The sequence below is a fragment of the Chlorocebus sabaeus genome, chromosome 16 (genome assembly GCF_047675955.1).
Source record: "Chlorocebus sabaeus isolate Y175 chromosome 16, mChlSab1.0.hap1, whole genome shotgun sequence".
NCBI lineage: Eukaryota > Metazoa > Chordata > Mammalia > Primates > Cercopithecidae > Chlorocebus > Chlorocebus sabaeus.
Window position 1 is genome coordinate 20,876,401 of NC_132919.1, and position 22,618 is coordinate 20,899,018.

Consider the following 22,618-nt stretch of genomic DNA (forward strand, 5'->3'; position numbering starts at 1 on the left):
AAACAGGTTTCATGAGTGCAAAGGCTTTGGGAGACCTTGGTATGCTGATGGTCTCCATCCAAGAGGCAAGAGAATAATCTGAATGCTCTGATCTCATTCTACCAGCAAAGCCCATTTTTGCAGAGCTCCTTGTAGGTAGATTTTGGAGGCGTTCTTGGGAAGCTCTGGGTCCCTTCGGAATATCTTCCTGTGGGAGGAGCTGATCAACTTGTCCCATGAGCCCAGGGCCCACCTGACAGAGAGCCATGTCTCAGAGCCCCGCTGTGGAGTGGACAGAGATCACAGTAAAAACTACCCACATCCCGCACCCAGGGAGGTGTGTGTTGGAGGATCATGGAAAGAACACTAGACATGGAGTCTGGGCCATCTGAAGAGTATTAACCATGTGACCTGAGGCTGAGCAGTCGTCCCCTTATAAATTGCAGCCACCATGCTTGCCTTGCTCCAAGGTTGTGGCATTGGGATGCAGAAATGCCCTGTTTGAAGCTGTTATTCCCCTGACCCTCAACCCCACAGTGGAGGTTTCAGGAAGGGGCAGAGTTTGGACATCCCTTAGGTTCATAGGTTTCATAGATCAGAGGGCTTTCAGAGGCCACCCTGGAAGTTTATCTAAATTCTATGCTAGTAGAAAGTCACGTTAAGCTTTTGCAATGTAGAGAAATTTCTAGAACAGCTAGCTTTTAATAGATGAGGAGACAGATACTGCTTGTCAAGGTCATTTGCAATATTAAGCTTTTTTTGTGATGATTGTTTTTTCTTTTAATATATCTTTTGAGGAAAAGGTATGCAAGGTGATGCCTTTTCTTGTTGAAACGAGGTGCCTCTCCATGGCTCTGTTCCATTTCTTTGTTTCTTTCTTTTTTCTTTTTTGAGATGGAGTCTTGCTCTGTCACCCAGGCTGGAGTCCAGTGGCACGATCTTGGCTCACTGCAACCTCCGCCTCCCAGGTTCAAGCAGTTCTCTGCCTCAGCCTCCCTAATAGCTGGGATTACAGGCGCCCGCCACCACACCTGGCTAATTTTTTGTATTTTTAGTAGAGACGGGAGTGCACCATATTGGCCAGGCTGGTCTTGAACTCCTGACCTCGTGATCCACCTGCCTTGGCCTCTCAAAGTGTTGGGATTACAGGTGTGAGCCACTGCACCCGGCTGGCTCTATACCATTTCTTTAGCAGTTAATTAAGGATTAGGAGCTCCCTTGTGGAATTCTTTCTAAACCAAATGAGCCTTTCACTCCCGAGTCTAAAGCCATCAGCTGTGCCTGTATTCATTCGATGGAAGGGAGGAGTAGGGTCTGGCAACACATGGCTGACTGGTACTATATAATGGTAATTACTTATAAACTATATTTTTATATTTGAATTTTTTGAAACAGAGTCTCACTTTGTCACCCATGCTGGAGTGAAGTGATGCAGTCACAGCTCACTGCAGCCTCAAACTCCTGGACTCAAACCATCCTCCCGCCTCAGCCTCCTGAATAGCTGGGACTGTAGGCATGGGCCCCCACACTGGCTATTTTTCTTTTTTGTAGTGATAGGGTCTCACTATGTTCCCCAGGCTGGTCTCGAACTCCTGGTCTCAAGCAATCCTCCCGCCTTGGCCTCCCAAAGTACTGGGATTATAGCTGTGAGACACTGTGCCTGGCTGAGATTTTGGTGATTATGAATAGAAGTCTAATAACATTCATCAACAGGTCTGTGGACATGTTTTCATTTCTCTTGGGTGAATACCCAGGTGTGAATTGGAGGTCTGCTTTTCAAAATGATCCTACCACTTTGCAATCGTGTCATCAATGTATGAGAATTCCGGTTCAGCATTTAATATTATCATATTATCAGTATGTTATAATTATTATTATTATTATTATTTTTGAGATGGAATTTTACTCTTGTTGCCCAGGCTGGAGTGCAATGGAGCGACCTCCGCTCACTGCAACCTCTGCTTTCTAGGTTCAAGAGATTTTCCTACCTTAGCCTCTGGAGTAGTTGGGATTACAGGTGCCCATCATCATGCCCAGCTAATTTTTTGTATATTTAATAGAGACAGAGCTTCACCATGTTGACCAAGCTGATCTTGAACTCCTGACCTCAGATGATCCAACCACCTCAGCCTCCCAAAGTGCTGGGATTACAGGTGTGAGCCACTGTGCCTGGCCTATTTTATTATTTTTGGCTGGACTAATAATAGTTGGATAGTGGTAGTTCATTGTGACTTTAACTTGTATTTCCCTAATGATTCGTGTGCTTATTTGCCATGTCTGGGTCTTCTTTTTTTTTTTTTTTTTGAGATAGAGTGTCACCCATGTCATCCAGGCTGGAGTGCAATGGCATGATCTCAGCTCACTGCACCCTCCACCTCATGGGTTCAGGTGATCCTCTTCCTTCAGCCCCCTGAGTAGCTGGGATTTCAGGTGCCTGCCACTACGCCCAATAAATTTTTGTATTTTTAGTAGAGATGGGGTTTCACCATGTTGGCCAGGTTGGTCTTGAACTCCTGACCTCAGGTGATCCACTGCACTCGATCTCCCAAAGCGCTGGGATTATACGCATGAGCCACCATGCCTAGCCTGTATCTTTTTTAATAAGTGTCTGTCAAAATGTTTTGTCTATGAAAAAAGTTTTGTTTCCTTATTAAATTGTAGGAATTCTTCATATATTTTAGATATAAGTCCTTTGTCAGATATGTGTTTTGCAAATTTTTTTTTCCCAGACTATGGCTTGTCTTTTTATTTTTAATGATTTATTTATTTATTTATTTATTTATTTATTTTTGAGATGGAGTCTCACTCTGTCACCCAGGCTGGAGTGCAGTAGTAGGATCTCGCCTCACTGCAACCTCCACCTCCCGCTTTCCATCGATTCTCCTGCCTCAGCCTTCCAAGTAGCTGAGACTACAGGTGTGTACCACCAAGCCTGGCTAATTTTTGTATATTTAGTAGAGATAGGGCTTTGACATGTTGGCCAGGCTGGTCTCAAATTCCTGACCTCAAGTGATCCACCTTCCTTGGCCTCTCAGAGTGCTGGGATTATAGGTGTTAGCCATAGTGCCTAGCAAGTTTGTCTTTTTAATTTCTTACTAGTGTCTTTTGAAGAATAAACATTTTATTTTATTTTTCTTCAAGGCAGAGTCTCGCTCTGTCACCCAGGCTGAAGTTCAGTGGTGTGATCACGGCTCACTACAGCCTCAACCTCCCAAGGCTCAGGTGATCCTCCTGCCTCAGCACCCCCAACTAGCTGGGACTACAGGTGTGCATCACAACATCTGGCTAATTTTTGTTTGTTTGTTTATTTATTTATTTATTTATTTATTTATTTATTTATTTTTGAGAAGAAGTTTCACTCTTGTTGCCCAGGCTGGAGTGCAATGGCAAGATCTTGGCTCACTGCAACCTCCACCTCCTGGATTCAAGTGATTCTCCTGTCTCAGCCTCCTAAGTAGCTGGGATTACAGGTGCATGCTACTACGCCTGGCTAATTTTTGTATTTTTAGTAGAGACGGGGTTTCATCATCTTGGCCAACCTGGTCTCGAACTCCTAACCTCAGGTGATCCACCTGCCTTGGCCTTCCAAAGTGCTGGGATTCTAGGTGTGAGCCACTGCACCTGGCCCTAATTTTTGTATTTTTAGTAGTGACAGGGTTTCACCACATTTCCCAGGCTGCTTTCGAACTCCTGGGCTCAAGTGATCCTCCCACTTCAGCCTCCCAGAGTGCTGGGATTACAGGCGTGAGGCACCGCATCCACCCCTACTTTGAGATTTAACATTTAAATATATGATGCATTTCATGTTAATTTTTTTATGTGGTGCAAGTTATGGATTGAGGCTTTTATTATTATTATTATTATTGTTTAAGACGGAGTCTTGCTCTGTCACCCAGGCTGGAGTGCAGTGGTGTGATCTCAGCTCACTGCAACCTCTGCCTCTGGGTTGAAGCAATTCTCCTGCCTAAGCCTCCTGGATAGCTGGGAGTACAGGTGTGTGCCAACACACCTGGCGAATTTTTTTTTTTTTTTTAGTAGGGATGGGATTTGACCATGTTGGCTAGGCTAGTCTTGAACTCCTGACCTCCTGCCCCGGCCCCCTAAAGTGCTGAGATTACAGGCATGAGCTACCACTCCTGGCCAGAGGTTGATTATTATTTTTTTGCATATGGATGACCAATTCTTCAGGAGCTCCCTTATTGAAAAGACTGTCCTTTCTCCATTGGATAACTCTGGCTTTTTATCAAATAGCAATTGACCACATGTGTGGGTGTATTTCTAGACTTCTTTTTTCTTCATAGATACACCTATGCTTTCACCAATACTAAGTATTTTCATTACTGTAGCTGTATAGAAATCAGATATTCTGAGTCCTTCAAGTTTGTTTCTTTTTATTTGGTTATTATTTGTCTTTTGCTTTTTCCATGTAAACTTTAGAATCAACTTGTCCATTTCTAAAAAAAAAAAATCTGCTTAGGTTTTTATTAGGATTGTGTTAGTGCTTCCTTTGGCAGCACATATACTAAAATTCAAATGATACAGAGAAAATTAATGTGGCCCCATTGCAAGGATGGCATACAAATTCATGAAGGGTTCCAGTTAAAAAGAAAAGGATTATGTTAAATCTGTAGATTAATTTCAGGAGAATTCACATCTTAACAATCAATATTGGGTCTCCTGAGCTATGGAGGCAGTATATGTCTCTAGTAAATCTTTGTTTCTAATTCTGTTCCAAATGTACATTTTCACCTTTGAGTTCCTGAGTCTTTGAACACCTTCTGTGAAACAAAATGCTTTCCAGATACCAAGGAATAAGCAATGAGGGGCTTGAAAAAGCCAGAAAATGGAAACCTCAGTAGACTCATTTAAATTCTTGAGAGGCACAGTGACACTGAAGATCAAAAAGGAACAAATCCCTTGAGAAGAATTAGAACATCTGAATCAACTGAGGTGAAAAAACATTTTGAACAGCAACAAAAGATGACCCCAGTATAAGTTTAAAGAGCATCAGCAGACACATGTTATTATGGTGGCTTGGGTTGCGGGGGAGTTTGTTTTGTTGGGTCCCCCAACAAATTTGGGGATTGGAAGGTAGAAGTTTTTTTGTTTGTTTGTTTTGTTTTGAGATCACTGTGTTGCCCAGGCTGGAGTGCAGTGGCGTGATCTCAGCTCGCTGAAACCTCCACCTCCCGGGTTCAAGCAATTCTCCTACCTCATCCTCCCCAGTAGCTGGGATCACAGGCATCCACCACCACGCCAAGCTAATTTTTGTAGCTTTAGTAGAGGCAGGATTTCCCTATGTTGGCCGGGCTCATCTTGAATTCCTGACCTCGAGTGGTCCACCTGACTTGGCCTCCCAAAATGCTGAGATTACAGGCATGAGCCACTGCACCCGGCCGGAAGGTAGAAGTTTTTTGTTTTTTGTTTTTTGTGTTTTTTTTGAGATGGAGTTTTACTCTTGTTGAAAATACACCCCTATAATTCATTATACATAATTCTGTATTGAACCCCGATTCCGTCAGGGCATATGTGTGATCCTGGATAACACATTCAACCTCCTTGACACTGAATTGTCTTGACTGTAAAATGCTTTAGAGATGTTCCTCAGCTGGTTGCATGAAGCACATCTGTGTGTTAAGGCACTTCCTGTAGCATCTGTGGCACAGAACAGTGGCAGCTGTGCTCTTCGTGGTCCCTGCACACAGACCCACAGCATTGTCTTGTGTGTGTGTGTGTGTGTGTGTGTGTGTGTGAGTGTGTGTGTTTTAATATGAAAGGCTTTGAAAATGTCCCACTGCTTCCTCAGTAACTGACTGTCAAAAGGGGCATCCTTCAATAGTAGAATTCTGGAAAGTGTCTTAAAAGACACAAAATTCTGGCAATGGGCACATTTCCCCATCCCGCCTTGCTCTTCTGGATGGATCCATTCTCTCCCACAGTGTAGTCATTTTCTTCCACTCCACTGTAAAAATTATTCTTCTAGTGGCAAGAGTAACATGAATGATATGTGGAAATTTCTTTCCAAGCCTGCTTGGAGAAGCTTCCTCTGCCTGCTTCTGTTTGGCCACCTCCTGCCAGTGTAAGAGCAGAGGGCCTACAGGGCTGCTCTGTCACCCCCAACAGCATAGACCTTATTGCAGTCACTCTGGAAGTTTCCCTCTAAAGGAAGCTTATGCAGGAAATATCATGCACTGAGCAGCATGGGGACAGGGGCTGAACAGCTGGGCTGGGCTCACACTCCTGACACCCAGACTCCAAGATACTTCTCTGTCCCCACCCAGGGCAGATCCCTGCCCTAGAAGTTCTCCCTCTCATTTCCAGCACATATGCTGCATGGATCCCTGGAATTCTATGTGGCAAGCTAGGGAAGAGGGAGAGCTGAAATGAGGATATAATTACCCTTTCTAAAGAGGTCAGTCCAGTACCACCCTGTGCTCCTGGGGCAAGTTCTCCAGGCTGAGGGAATAGGAGCAGGGGCTATGTCGGGTGAAGGTGGAAGTGAGGGACCTCCCAGGAGGTATAGAATGTTCCACTAGAGACACCTTGTACCCTTCCAGGATTAGACCTTGAGACCTAGAGATCCACAGGCAATTAGTATTCAAGGTCAAAAGGCCAGTGACAGGAATAAGAAGGCCCACTGTGTCATTCACAAAGCACTTCCAAACCCATCACCACAGGTGACCCTCCCAACAACCCTGTGAGAGCTGCAGGGCAGGGGCTCCCACAAAGGAGAAGTCAGGAATGTCAGGATTTTAACACCTTCTCCAAGTCAGGATCAGGAAATACTGTCCCAGCACTAGCCTATATTCCCTATGCTTCCTCCCACACCACAGTTTAGGGTGACTGCCAACTTGTGGTCAAAGACCCTCACTTTCCAATCCCCACGAGGGGCTGTGCAGTGGGGAGGATAAGGCCCTCTCCTCTGACTGTCTCCTCCAAGATCCTGTTTTCTGAGGAAGGTCACTCTGGAAACTGTCGGCCTCTGCAGATGGGAACCTGGACCTTGTGGAAAGACGACATGAAGGTCACACCTGGCAGGTACCAGCACTGGAGAGCAAACCTCATCTTTAAAAACTCACACTTTTTATTTTAAATTTATTTTTATTTTTAATTTCTATGGGTACATAGTAGGCGTATACATTTATGGGGCACATGCGATATTTTGACACAGGCATGCAATGTGTAATAATCACATCAGGGTAAATGGGGCATTCAAGCAAGGGAAATGCCAGATGCTTTTAAAACCATCAGATCTCATGAGAACACGCTATCATGAGAACAGCATGGGGGAAACTTCCCCATGATTCAGTTACCTTTCACTGGGTCCCTCCCATGACATGAGGATTATGGAAATTACAGTTCAAGATGAGATTTGGGTGGTAACACAGTCAAACCATATCACTTTATAAAATGAATAATGTGAAAATAGCAGTGGGCCTGAGGCCTGGCCTCTGCCGTGGGATGCCCCTTCTTGGGGTGGGCCTGGCTTCTGTGCCATGCAGAAGCCTCCCTGTGCTTCCTGTGGGCTGGGGGTGAGCCAGGTCTTCTTGGGGGAGCTGGGAACTGTGGGACAGGAGGGTCCCTGGACTGGGGTCTCCCTGTGCCTCCTTACCCCATCAGTGAAACACCAGAGGAGCCAACTCAGCAAACCTCAATGCGTGGTCTTTCCTGGTCCTGAAGGGAGGAGCATAGGTGCTCAGGGCTCCCTGAGCTCTCCTGGGGCAGAACACTGGGCAGTGGCCAGTGCTTCCCCAACATCTTCCCCATGCACAGATGCCTGTTGTACACACTTCCCTTAACCCTGCTCAGCTGGAGCTCAGCCCCCGTCCCAGGACCTCTGCCTCCTCCTCCAGGGCAGGTAAAGAAAACCCAACTCCAAACCCATGGAGAATCCCCATCTTGACTGAGGCCCTGGCTGGGACTCAGCCTCTTGTCAGCCCCTTGAGGAGCTCCATCTTCCCCTGTTTCCCTGCCCCATGGGACCCTGGGCCTCTGGGAAAGAGGTGAGGGTGTCATCCACTCAGCAGGTGCCGCATGATCTTTGGAAAGGATTTGTGTAATACCTGCTCCTGGTGGGATAGGAGCCTCTGGAGCTGGGCAGTATTGGGGCTGTAGAATACTGAGAAGCCCCCGACCCATCATGCATCGAGCCCACTCCCAAGGTGTGGAGCCGTTAGCTGGAAGGACTGGGCAGTGGCAGGGGACCCCAGACCCTGAGGCCTTCCTCCCTTCCATCAGGCGACCCTACCATGTGGCCTCAGCTCTAGGGAAGTGGGCCCTAGCTGGAGGCACTGCACGGCAGCATCCTGGGTAGAGGTGCCAGGAGGGCAGGCCTGCTTTTGAGGCTGTGAGGCAGGGCAGAGGCAGGCAGTGGCCAGTGGAGGGAACGGGGTGGGTGCCAGGGGGGCTACGTGGTCATCTTCTGGACTTGGGGTGGGGCTGGGGGACATGGGATGGGCAGACACTGCCATCTCAACTTCATTGGCCCATATATGGGCTGGGAGGACAGCTGGGTGTGTGGCTGTGTGGCCAGCTGGAAGGTAGGAGGACTCTTGGGGAAGTGACAATCACCTGTATGAAGTCAGTGCTGGAGACCTATGGCTCTGGGACACACGGGGTGGCCAGGGGGTGGCCGCAGTGCCCTTTGCTGTTGGGGATGAAAGGTGTCTGCCTTGAAGTGAGTGTCCCTGTTCAACTCTGGGCTCCTGTGGACCCTCAGCAGGGATGTCCTGAAGGCTCCTAACAAGCTGGGATACAAGGAAGGTGCCTTGCCTGGAAGTCAGGATTGCCCAGCCAGGGTGGCTGTCCCATGGCCTGACTGTGTGAGGCCCTGGGGGCAGCTGACCACCTACCCCGCAGGGAGTGCCTCTCCTTGGCCAGCAGCTGATCCAGTGCCCAGAAGGTGTCTTCATCCGGCAGATACAGAGGAGAAGGATGGCAGTTAGACAGCTCATGTCCCTGTGGTAGCCCACCTCCTGCAAGAGCCAGAGTCACCATGGAAGGATGTCACCTGAGAGAGCTGAGGCCATGTGGGAGGCCCATGTCACTGGAGAGGACAGCGGTCATCTGGGAGACTGCCTTCAGGCCTTAGGGGATTTAGGGTGCAGACTCTGCACCCCTCCCCTGACCCTGGGCATGAGGACTAAGCAAGTCACACACAATTCAGTTGACAAGGGGCCTGGAGGGAGTTCTGTAGTGAGTGTCCAAACTCACATGGCCTGAATGGGCACAGGAAAGGATCATTCGTGCCTAGTCTCCTGTGCCAGGCTGGGAAGGCCACTGTGCCAGGCCTGGGGCAGCACCTGTGAACTGCACCTGCCACAAGGGCAGGCGGTGGGCCACTGATCACCACACAATGGGTCCTGTCATGGCCCAGGGGCTACCTGTCAGGCACAGGAGGGTGGCTGGGTCCAGACCCCATGTGGGCAGCCCATGGAGTCGGCTCAGTGGCTCTCCCTGCCTGGAATGGTCTGGGAAGTGGGGTCCAAGCAGGAGCAGCCACCTGGATGACCCCCTCCCTGTCTACTGTGCTCCTGTGAGGTTAAGGCAAAGGGGAAATTGGATCCCTGTCAGGTTTCCAATAAAAAGGCTTCCTCAGGTTGCAAACTCATTTCATGACAAGGGCCTGGCCCGGTCAGGCACCTCAGCAACTTGTCAAACATGTCTCCACGTGTCTCCAGCAAGGACTATCCTGTGTGCAGCACTGCCAAGCTCCTGATTTGGCTCAACACCAGGAGGGGAAGATCATTTCTTCTTCTGAGACATGGTGGTCGAGTCCAGGTGACATCAAGTCTGGGCCCTGACCCCTTTCCATCTTAGTGTGACCCCTTGAGACACTAACTTCTCTTCCTTGCTTGCGTATCCACGCCAGCAGTTCTGCCTACTACGTTATTACAGCCAGATCAGGATAAACTTCCTCTCACTGGAATAAATGTAATGACCACTGTTCTTTGAGCATCATTTATCTTAAATTATTGTTTTAATTAGAAATGTATCTAACTTATATTAGCCAAATTTCCTTCCGATGTAACCAAATTTCTTTTAAGTGAAAGTTAAGTATTTACCTTCTGTTATCAAGAATTCTATGAATACAAAATGTTTATTTTTTCCAACTTTAGAAGAAATTGAAAATGTCTACATGCTACTAATCTGAAAATACAGGCTCTGGGTTTGTATGGTGTTAACCTTTCTTCCAAATTTTAAGGAATAGGTATTTAAATGCCATGCACTTTGTTTTAAAACATATAAAATGCTTTAAGCTTTTGACCTCAAAATTTACAGTAGCACAGCTACTCTCTAATGAATAAACCACAGAATCAAAACAAAGGATTCTACAGACCAGTCTAACCAACAATACAATTATAAACTTGTGGTTCAAATAGCAAAAACCAATTTCAATGACAAATACAGGGTATGAAAACCTCACAAAGGTCAAGTAGGATATAATATACTTGAATGAAATTATGACTTGAGAGTAGGAAATCTATGTTTAACCAAACAAATTAAATAATGTTTATGAGGAAATTATACTACTAATGTTTTATTATTTGGCAAGCTATTCAGTGGAACACAAAGATATTCTTAATGAAGTTGAAAATATATTTTAAAATGTTATTGAAGTGGATTAAAAAATAATGAGGACATGAATAACTTTAAAAAGTATTCAGGGATAAAGAGAGAAAAATTAATTTATATTTTATACGTATATAAAATATATTTAAAAAGTTGTGTTTTTTGGTGGCGCGAATAAAAGGAGCAGATATTTAAACTTCATGCCTTTCCTTTTAAAGTCTTGGAAATGCTTATAGCTTTCCACACTGACATTTATACTAACACAGCTAATCTAATCGAGTGATAACAAAATCAAAACAAGCAGAATTCTCTTGACCAATCTATTTTCTTGATTTTTATAAGCAAATGTACTTTCAAACAAAGCTATTATTCATCGATTCTGTTATTTGAAAATATTTACTAATCATTTACCTTACATCAAGTGATCTCCAGCTCGTGGGAAAATATGTAAAGTTGCCCGGCTTCATTAAGCTGAAACTCTTATAAAGGAGAAAAGAAGCAATGGAGTAGGGACATTAAAGAAGGAGTGTGGAGATACGACTGAGACTTCTACTTGCATACTGTGGTTGCTGCGTGGAGACTGGATTGAAAAAAGGGCAATGACAGTAGCTTAAATTAGTATCAAATATGGCGATCCTGTAATTTTAAGGATCCTTGAATTAAGAATGCATAATAGTTCTCATTATTTCCCCAAGAAATCTCTGCAGTAGAGCCTTGACCCTGGAAGGGAAGCGCTACAGTTACCAAGTGGTGGGGGTGGGAAGGTGAATTTGGAAACAACATCTGGAATTACTACACTTTAAAGGTAAAGCTGGCAGGAATCCATACACATCAGATCTGAAAATATGTGTGTGTGTCTGTGTGTGTTTGTGTGTGTGTGAAACAGGGAGAGAGAGCAAAAGTGACAGTGAGCAAGAGAGAGAGGAGGTGGGGAGAGAATCAGACACAGAAAGAGAGTGACAGAGCTACAGAGACAGAATTAAAAGGGGACACTAAGTATATTGAGCTGAGAAACTATGAAATGGGAATTACCATTAAACAGAATGGGGAAGAGCAAGTTTGGGGAGTACCAGTGGCTCCATATAGACATAGTAATTTTGAGATTCCTAACTGACATTCAAGTGGATAATCAGGGAGTGTTGGGTGTAGTGTCCAGAGTTTAGGTGTAATATGAACTATCAGGAAATGAATGACACAAAAATTAGTAAGAAAGCAAAGATAAGAAAGATAAGAAGTCAAAGTCCTGAGGCTAATGGTTCTCTAACATTTAAAAAATAGTAAAGATGAAACCTACACAAAAGGACTAGGGGTAATTATCAAAAACGTGGTGGGGGAAAGTAGGTTAAGTGTTCTGCAATTCTATCAAGAAAAGTTTCACGAAGAGGAGGTGGAGATTAACTGTGTGCAATGCTGCCGATACGTAAATTAAGACAAAGGCCGAGGAGTTGCGGTTCAATTTATAATTTAACAATATGGAAAACACTTATGTTTTGATATGAGCAGCTTTGTTGGAATGAGTAGGTGGAAAACCATATTGGAGTGGTGGCTGAAATGAATGTCTGATCTCTGGATTCTTAAGGAAAAATTTTATTGGACTGCAGAGGCATAAATTGGATTAGTTTTAATTCTGAAGTCAAGATGTACTCGGTAAACATATGCCCATCAATGCCTCCTCGCATTTTTTTTAGCTAGGTATTCTGTTATCTTTTAATAATATAACAATTACCTGCAAAACCTACACCCATTTTGCAGCAAACCACCATGACACATGTGTACCTATCTAACGAACCTGCATGTTCTACACATTTATTCCAGAACTTAAAGTATGTATTTTAAAAAAGGAAAAAAATGAAAAGAAAATCCAGTCAAGTGCGGTGGCTCATGACTGTAATCCCAGCACTTTGGGAGGCTGAGACGGGTGGACCATCTGAGGTCAGGAGTTTGAGAACAACCTGGTCAACATGATGAAACCCCGTCTTTACTGAAATTATAAAAATTAGCTGGGTGTGGTGGGGGGCACCTGTAGTCCCAGCTGCTTCAGAGGCCAAGGCAAGAGAATCACTTGAACCTGGAAGGCAGACACTGCAGTAAGCCAAGATCACGACACAGCACTATAGCTTGGGTGACAGGGTGAGACTGTCTCAAAAAATGAAAACAAAAACAAAAAAACACCCATTTAATTGACAAACTTTACAAAGACTGCTAGTAGAGGTTGTTGGAGAGAATGTTGTTCCACATAATATCTTACGAGTTGCCGATGGGCAAGTAAGATGGTAAAATGTCTCTGAAAAACTGACCATACCTGCTCTACTGAAATATTCAGATACCCAACACCCAGAAATTCCGTCTTGTCATTTATTTCCACAAGAAAAAGCAAGAGACCTGTATTAAAATATCCATTTCTGTTAAAAATAATCACACTAGGTTTCCTGAAGTTTTTTATTAGTAACTTGTTTGCAGCAGTACAACCTGTATATATTAGACAGAGTTTCACTCTTATTGCCCAGGCTGGAGTGCAATGGTGCAATCTCGGCTCATTGCCACCTCCACCTCCTGGTTTCAAGCGATTGTCCTGCCTCTGCCTCCAGAGTAGCTGGGATTACAGGCATGTGTCACCACCCTTGGCTAATTTTGTATTTTTAGTAGAGATGGGGTTTCACCATGTTGGTCAGGCTGGTCTCGAACCCCTGACCTCAGGTAATCCACCTGTCTCAGCCTCTCAAAGTGCTGGGATGACAGGTGTGAGTCACTGTGCCCGGCCTATTTTGTATTTTTTAATCTACCACACTCAAGAACAAATATTATATTTTAAATCAATTTGTACATTCAGTGCCTAGAACAGAACCAGCATTTTGTAGATTCCAAAGAATTATTTGTTGTATAAATGATGAATAACTTAAATAAGTATTATTTATAATATCTATATACAAACAATATATTACCTCAAAATACAGTGATAACACTTGTTATGTATAAAATGATTTCAGTCTCAGTTAAAAATATTTTTTGCATGAGTTATTGTCATATGTAGATACATTGTTTTATTTATGCAAAAATGTTTGTAACTACTATGCACATTTTTGATACTTAATCCTTTTGGTCTTGCTGCCGTAGCAAATACTGTGCCTCTTAAGAACATGAACTTATTTTATTTCATGTTTTAGCAGATTTCTTAATGAAATATATACCGTGCTATTTTGTTTAACACATAAGCAGACACCCTGTCAGAAGCGAAGAGCCACCCACTCCACCATTAGCACCCATCCCTCTGCTAGTGTGGCTGCTGAAGGTGTTCCCTATGGCAGAGGACTTTGTGTTCAACCTAAGCACTTTATAGCCTTTACTTTCAATTGGGTATGAGATAAAATAATTCAGCAGCAATAAAAGTCACACTTCTTAAAGTTGCAGTCTTGCCCATGCATCACGGTGTAGCAGTCTCTCTTGTGAGGTATCACCTGGAGTTCTGGATAAGTGAGAATTATCCAAAATTCTTATGATAAATACAGATAAATTGGCACAACTCAAGATTTAAGAAATAAAAATTTCCAAGAGAAGAAACCCAGGAATAGGCATTGAAAATGTCTCCCTCAGGTGATTCTGATGTGATATGTGGTCCGAGTTTAAAATCCAGGAAAATTACCTTCCCTGACCTCCAGTTGGCCCGTATGACCAGATGTCCCTCTCCCTTTCTCATTGTGCTCACTTTCCTTCTGCGCCTTTGTTCTATTCTCCCTCCACTTCTCATCCAGATGCCAAGCCCTCCTCCATCAATTGTCCTAAAACTCAAATGGTCAGTTGCATCTAAACTTCCCTCTGTCCCATGGACAAGTTATGCAGGCAAATGCAGAATTTAAGCTTGGACCAAGCTGAATCAAGAGCTGTAATTAAAGATTTCCCTAAGCCCAGAGGGGACCAGCAAATACTTATAGAAGATTTTGGATTTCCTTGAGTGCACCAGGCTCTGGGTAACCTGATGCTATAAACCAAATGTTATTGTCCCCCTCAAGTTCAAGTGTTGAAATCTAATTCCCTATGTGATGATATTTGGAGGTAAGGCGTTGGAGGATGATTAGATCACAAAGGCAGGGACCACATGAATGGGATTAGTAGCCCCTATCAAAGGCGCCATAGAGAACCCCCTCATCCCTTCTGTCATGTGAGGACATGGTAGAACCATGGCTGTCTATGAACCAGAAGCAAACCCACACCAGACTGCAATCTGCTGACCACTTCATCTTCAGAACTGAGAGAAATACATTTGTTTGTAAGCTTCCTCATCTATGGCATTCTGTTTTAACCCCAGATTAGCTAAAAACACCAACATATCAACTTGTACACCAAATTTTGGAAATGGATGCTAAAACTATGATGGCAAAAGGTGATTGATCTGCCTGAGAAATGAACCTACTTGATCCCTCTTTCCAAAAAGCTGGAGGGAGAGTCAACACAAGCAAAAGTAGGTCAAAGTCTTCCAAAAGCCATACCTGAAGCGTTTTGAATACCACTTGATCAGATGGTAATTTAATCACACAAAGAACCACAACAAAACCCACAACTAGCAGAGGTTTTCAACATCGCCTCAAAAACACCATCTACAGTATTAGGGAGTGAAAGAAGTCATGGAAGTTTCAAAAAGTCAAACTTTATTTCAATGTTATTGTAGAAACTTGAAATTCATAGTTGCGCTATGGATAAATCCTTGGGCAGGTGGAGGCATGGAGATTCTGGGGTGTAGCTGCTGAGTTTAAAAGCTTCCTTTGGAGAGGCTCCCTGGCCTCCTCACCCCCTGTCCTCCTGTCAAGAAGAGCCCATCCTGGGCAGCACATTATAGGCAAATGACCCAGACCTCCAGCTGAGGGCAAACCTCCATGTGTGGAGGAGGAGGCCGCCTCTGGGAGCAGGAGGACCTGCTGGAACCCCTGCTCACAGACTCCTTTTCCTGCTCTCCTACAGGCAGGCAAATACCCCCAGCAGCAGTAGCAGCAGACCCTTCAGCAGCTGGGCTGCTGCTCTGCTGAATGAGACAAGTCTCTCTCCAGTGAGGCAGAGGAGCCCAGGTTGCACACCCTGGTCTCTGCCTCCATGGTTTCTACTGAGCCCCGGACTGGAAGCAGTGAGGGAGCTGCTGGCTGGGGCTATGCTGGTCACCCCCTCTCTGTCACCTCTAGCTCCAGCCACACTTTCAGCTCAAGAGCGGAGGCTGGTGGCTCTACAGCAGGTGCTATGAAGTCAGGCAGCTCCTCACTGGGCTGCTCCTGGGCAATCCCATGCCAGGGGCAGGAGGGCTCTGGAGCTGCCTCTAGCTCCAGCACTGTCCCTGGAGGGGTCCTTCCCCTGGTGCTGGCACTGGCTCAACAGCTGGCACTGGAAATAGCTGTATTTCTGCACCTGAAGCAGGAGCTGAAAAAGGAGAAAGGTCACCAATATCACTCACTTTCCCCCGGAATTTCTAAACATGAAAACAACCCCACCGAATTTAAAGGAATTTCAGCCTGAAAACATCAACCCTGGAAAGCCTTCCAGACTGCAGGTGACTTCACCATGTGCCTGTGTCTCAATGAGCTCCAGAGGCTCCAGCTGGACAAGGACAATGTGCAGATGTGGCACTGGTGGGATCACTGGTGAGGCCTGGCCTGGTAGCTCCATCTGGGGCCTTGGTGTCCATCTAGGACCTGCTGTCTACCTGGTGACTCCTGTCCTGTGGTAGGTAACTGAGGGGGCTTCTGCCACATGGCCAGAGGCATCTGGGGTGAGGGATGAGCCTACATGGGCATCGTCGTAAAAGAAAGTCTCACTCCTGCCATTCCTGAAGCAGCAGCCTCGAGATGTGGGGATGCAGCGCAGGAACATCTTGTTCTCATGAGCGTCTCCCACCAAGTGAGCTGGTTACAGGGCTGACCCTAGGATGTGGGTGCCTGGTTACCAGAATAATTCTTCTTCTTCTTCTTTTTTTTTTTTTTTTTTTTAGATAGAGTCTCATTCTGTTGCCCAGGCTGGAGTGCAGTGGCACGATCTTGGCTCACTGCAACCTCCGCCTCCTGGGTTCAATTAATTCTCCTGCCTCAATCTCCTGAGTAGCTGGGATTACAAGCACAAGGCTTGTACCACCACACCCGGCTAGTTATTCTTTTATTTTTAGTAGAGATGGGGGTTTTACCATGTTGGTCAGGCTGGTCTCGAACTCCTGACCTCATGATCTGCCCACCTCGGCCTCCCAAAGTGCTGGGATTACAGGTGTGAGCCACCGTACCTGGCCTGGTTACCAGATTTCTAAGTTCCATTAGGATCTGTCACCAAGGAAGTGAGGTTTCTTCTTTAAGGTTCCATCCCCTCAGCCTCCTCCTTCCAGAAGACCTACTCTGGACCCCACTGGGCTGCTGACTGCTCACCCTCCCCAGAGGTCAACTCCTTACCTGTACACAGTTATGTTTCCCCAGGGCCTCTTGGACACCTGTGCCTGATGTTCACCAGGGGCCTAGGAATCCACTTGGGGCCTGGGATCCTACACGGGCCTAATGTTACCCTGCAGACTGGGTAGCCTCCTGGGGACCAGGTATCAACCTGGGGACTGTGGTTGACCTGTGGGCTGATGTCCACTTGGGGACTGGGTATTCACCTGGGGCCTGATGTGCACCTGGGGCCAAATGTTCCCCCTCAGGGTGAATTCTACCTCGGGTCTGTATGTCCACCTGGGGCCTGATGTCTGCTTTAGATCTATGTCCCACTGGGGCCTTATGTTCACCAGGGACTTGTATCTAGCTGTGGCCTGATGACCTACTGCATCCTGTTGTTCACCTAAGACCTGGTGTCTTCCTGGGGCCTGGTGATCACCTGGGAGCTGGATATCAACCTGGGGCCTGGGTGTCCACTTAAGGCCTGATATGTGCCTGGGCCCTGATTGTCCACCTGGGGACTGGGTGTCCACTTTGGGTCTGATGTCCACTTGAAGTTAGGTATCTCCCTAAGGCATGGTGTCTACCTGTGTTCTGATGTCCACATGAGTCTGGGGTTCAGCTGAGGCCTGCTGTACGTCTGGGAACTTGATGTCCATTTGAGGCCTGATGTCTACCTGGTGACTGCCATCCTATTGAGGCTGATGTCCACCTGGGAATGGTCTATCCATGGAAACAGTATGTCCACCTGGGGCTGGATGTCTCCCAGGGGCTAGAAGTCCACCTGTGGCCCCGTATCCACCTAGGGCCTGATGTCCACCTGGGGCACAGTGTTCACCTGAGACCCAGGTGTTTACATAGGGCGTGATGTTCAGCTGGTGCCTAGATGCCCACTGGGGGCCTTGTGTTAACCTGGGGCCTGGTATCCAGCTGGGTCCTAATGACCACATGGGTTGAATTATTCACCTAGAGTGTGGTGTTCACTTAGGGCTTGAGTGTCAGCCTTGGACCTGGTGTCCACCTGGGACTTGGGTATCAAACTAGAGGTTGGTGTCCAGTTGAGACATCATGTGCACCTGGGGTCTGAGTTTGCATGAGGCCAAATGACCAATGGGGGCCTAAATGTCAACCTGGTGTCTGAAATTCACTGGGAGCCTGGGTATCCACCTGGGGCCTGATGTTCATCTGGGACTAGGTGTCAATATGTGGCCTGATGTAAACCTCTAGTTCAGTGTCCACCTTGGGCCTGATGTCCACTAGGGGAGTGATGTTCACCTTTGACCTGATATCCGCCTGGAAACCATGTATTCACTCGTGGCCTGATGGTCACCTGGGGTTGAATGTCCAACTGTGGTCAGATGTGCACCTGGAACCTGGGCATCCACCTGGGGCCTGATGTTCAGCTGGAGCCTGGAGTTCACCTGGGGCATGAGGTCTACCTGAAGCTTGATGTTCATCTGGGTGCTGGATGTTCACCTGGGGCCTGATATCCATCTGGGACGCAAGGACACTTCTCAGGCCTGATGTCCACAAGTTGGCCTGGTATTCATCTGGTGCCTTGGTGTTAATCTGTGGCCTAATGTACTCCTGGGTTCTAGTGTCTTCTTGGGACCTGAGGTCTACCAGGATCCTGGTATCCACCTGGGGCCAGGTATCCACCTAGGGCCTGATATTCACCTGAGGACTAGGAATCCACTTGATAACTGATGCCCATCTGGGTCCTGATGTTAACCTTGGAACTGGGGAACCACCTGAAGCTGGATGTCCACTTAGGGCATAAGGAGCATAAGTGTCTATCTGGGGTCTTGTGTTCACACGGGGCCTGATGTCAACCTTGAGCCTAGGTATTCACCAGGGGACTAGTGTCCAGCTGTTCACTTGCGGCCTGGTGTCAACTTGAAGCAAGGTTGTCAACCTAGGACCTGATGTCCAGTCCAGTGTCCACCTTGGGCCTGTTTCCTACCTGGGGCCTGTGTGTCCACATAGACCCTGGTGTCATTTTGGGGCCTAGGTATTTACCTGGGGCCTGGATATTCATTGGTACATCATGTCTACTGGGGTTTTTGTGTCAATCTGAGCTTTGATATCCACCTAGGGATTGGGTATCTACCTAAGGCCTGGTGTTTACATGGGGCCTGTAACACCAGATTCCAGATGAACTCAGATGTACACCTGAGGCCTGATGTCCACCTGAGTTCTGAGAGTTCACACAGGGCCTGCTGTTATCTTGGGACCTAAGTATTTACCTAGGGCCTGGGTATCTACCTGGGGCCTGACTTCCAACTAGTTCTTGTGTCGACATGGGGCCTGACGTCCACTTTGGGCCTAGGTAACCTCCTGATGACTAATGTCCACACGGTTCCTGAGGACAACCTGAGACCTGGTATTGATTTAGAGCCTGGTATCCACCTGGGGTCCAGGTGTCCACCTGAGACCTGATGTACACCTGGTATGTAGGAATCCACCTGGGGCCTGGTGTCCACCTTGAGTGTGTGTATCCAACTGAGTGCTGGTGTTCACCTGGAGTCCAGTGTATACCTGGGGCTTGATGTACACATGGGGCCTGGGCATCTACCTAGGACCCGATGTTCAGATAAGGGCTGGAGTTCTCCTGTCCTGGTGTCCACATGGAGCCTGGGTGTACACCTGGATCCTGATGTCCCATGTGGATGGGCCCAACGTACACCTGGGCCCCAGTAGTCATCAGATACTAGGAAACTCTCAAGCCCCAGGTGCACATAAAGCTCCAAGTGGCCACCTAGGCCATAGGGTGATATGCAGGGTCCAGGTGGACACTGAGTACAAGAGGAACACCAGGCCCCAGGTGAACACCAAGCCTCAGGTGTCTACCTAGTCCTCAAGTGGACACCAGGCACTAGATTGACACACAGGTACCAGGTGGATATCAGGCCCCAGGTGAACACCAGGCCCCAGGTGGTTGGGTTACATATACCATAGGTGGCCATCAGGTCCCAGGTCTATATCCACTCCCCAGATGAACATCAGGATCCAGATGGATACCCACGTCAGAAGTGAACACCAGGTTCCAAATGAACATTGGGCTCCAAGTGAACACACAGGCCCCAGTTCAATACCAGCCTCAGGTAGATATCAGGAACCAGGGGGACCCCAGGCCAAATGTGCATGCCTAGTCTCTTGGAATACATCATGTTCAAGGTGGACACCCAGACTCCAGGTAGACATTTGGTGCCAGGTGGACATCTGGCTGCAAGTGGGCATCAGGCCCCAGGTGGATACCCAGTCTACAGGTGTAAATCAGGCCCCAGTTAAACACTTGACTAAAAGTGTGCATCAAGACCCAGCTTGACACTCAGGCTTCAGGGGCACACTTGACCCAAAGTGTACACCCGTGCCCAGGTGGACATCAGGCCCAAGGTGTACACCAGACCCCAAGTGGACATCAGGTTCCAGGTTGACACTAGTCTCTAGGTAGATCCTTAAGCCCCAGTTGGTCATCAGGCCCAAGGTGGATACCTTGACCCCAGGGGGTCACCAGGTTGCAGGTAGGTCCCAGGTGGACACTAGGCCCTAGGTTAACACAAGGTCTGAGAGGGTTTCAGCCCCCATGTGGGCTTTAGTCGTAAGGACATTACCTAGGCCCTAAGTGGACATCAGGCCCCAGGTTGACACAATGAACCAGGTAGAAGTCAGGCTCTAAGTAGAAACCCAGGCCCTAGGTAAATACTTCAGTCCCAAGTCAACATCAGGCCCTTTGTGGACACCCAGACTCCAGGTAGACATCAGGCCCCAGGTGAACACTCAAGGTGGTCATCAGGCCCCAGGTTGACACATAGACCTCAGGTAGACAGCAAGCATAGGTGAACTTCAGGCTCCAGATGAACATCAGGCTCCAGGAAGAAATCTATGCCCCAATTAAACACCAAGTCTTAGGTAGACATCAGGCCTCAAATGGATGTCAAAGCCGCAGATGCATATAAGGTCTCAGAGAAACACCAGGCCCCAGGTAGACATTAGACCCTAGGTGGATACTCAGGCCACAAGTGACCATCTGTCCCCAGGCGGACATCCATCCCAAGGTGGACATCAGGCCAGAGATGTACACCCAGGCCCCAGGAGAACTACAGGCCCCTGGAGGACACTCAAGCACCAGGAGGACACCCAGTCTCTAGGTAACGACAAGGCCCCAAGTGGACATGATGTTCCAGATGGATATGAGGCCCCAAGTGAATACTAGGCACAAGTGTACATCACGCCCCAAGAGGACCCCAGGTCTCAGGTGCACACCAGGCCCCAGGGGAACACCGGGCCCTAGGTAAGCATGCAGTCCCAGGTGGACAGCAGATGCCAGGAGGACATCAGGACCCAGTTGGTCATCAAACCACAGCTGAACACCAGTTCCACATGAACACCAGTCTTCAGGTGGGCACCTAGTCCTCTCATGTGCATCAGGTACCAGGATGACACACAGGCACCAGCTGAACTCTGGGCCTCAGCTGAACATCAGATCCCAGGTGGTCACCCAGGCCCTAGGTGAACACCAGGTTTTAGGTGGACACCAGGTCCTAGGTGAATGTCTGTGCTCCTGGTGAACCTCAGGCCCCAGTGGACACTCAGGCCCTTTATAGACATCTGGCTCCATGTGCACTCCCAGGGTCCAGGTATACATGAGGCCTCAGAGGAACACCAGTCCTCAGTCACCTAAGACTGAATTCCCCTAGGGCTGGAGACTGAGTATTCACCTGGGGCCTAGGAATCTACCTGGGGCCGGATGTCCATCTGGGGCCTGATGTCTACTCAGGTTCAGATGTCCACCTAGGGTGGGGTGTTTTTCTGGGACCCAGAGTCCACCTGAAATCTTGGTATCAACCTGGGACCTACGTGTCCACTTGGAGCCTGATGTGCACCTGAAGCCTGAGTTTTCCCCTAGGATCTGATGAGCACCTGGGGCCCAAGTTTCCATCTGAAACATCAGGCTCTACATATACATCTGGGCCCCAGGTATACACTAGACACCAAAAGAACTCCAGACCCTATCTTAACATGGGGTCCTAGGTGGATGCCCAGGCCTCATGTCTACATTAGGCCCCAGGTAGACACGACTCCAGGTGGGCATCAGGCCTGATATAGTTTGACTCTCTGTCTCCACCCAAATCTCATGTTGAATTGTAATCCTCACATGTTGAAGGAGGGGCCTGGTGGGTGGTGATTGAATCATGGGGGCAGACTTCTCACTTGCTGTTCTGGTGATAGAGTTCTTACAAGATCTGGTTATCTGAAAGTGTGTAGCACTTCCCCATTCTCTCTGCATCCTCCTCCCCCATGGTAAAAAGGGCTTGCTTCCTCTTGGCCTTACATCATGATTGTAAGTTTGCCAAGCCCTCCCAGTCATGCTCCATATTAAGCCTGCAGAACTGCCAGTCATTTAAAACTGCTTTTCCTCACAAATTGCCAAGTATCATGTAGTTTTTTATAACAGTGTGAACTAATACAGGCCTTAGGATAATAACCATGTTGCAGGCCATAGGTGGACATCTGGCTGCAGCTGGACACTCTTCCCCAGGTGGATACCTAGGCTCAAGATTGACATTAGTCCCCAGGTAAACAACAAGCCCCAGGTGAATACCTGTGCCACAGGTAGACATCAGGCCTCAGGCTGACACTCAGCACAAGCTCCACATTAGGCTCCAGGTGGA

The 22,618-nt window shown here is 47.3% G+C and overlaps 1 non-coding gene and 1 pseudogene across 1 annotated transcript; one reads left to right on the top strand and one right to left on the bottom strand.

The window, feature by feature from the left end:
- The first annotated feature begins 4,477 nt into the window (after nt 1-4,477).
- Nucleotides 4,478-4,584, top strand: LOC119621884 (U6 spliceosomal RNA). Its single transcript, XR_005238498.2, has one exon. It is a non-coding gene; the product is annotated as a U6 spliceosomal RNA (small nuclear RNA).
- A 10,602-nt stretch (nt 4,585-15,186) lies between these two features.
- LOC119623645 (uncharacterized protein C2orf27A-like) lies at nt 15,187-16,401 on the bottom strand (annotated as a pseudogene).
- Nucleotides 16,402-22,618: the final 6,217 nt, after the last annotated feature.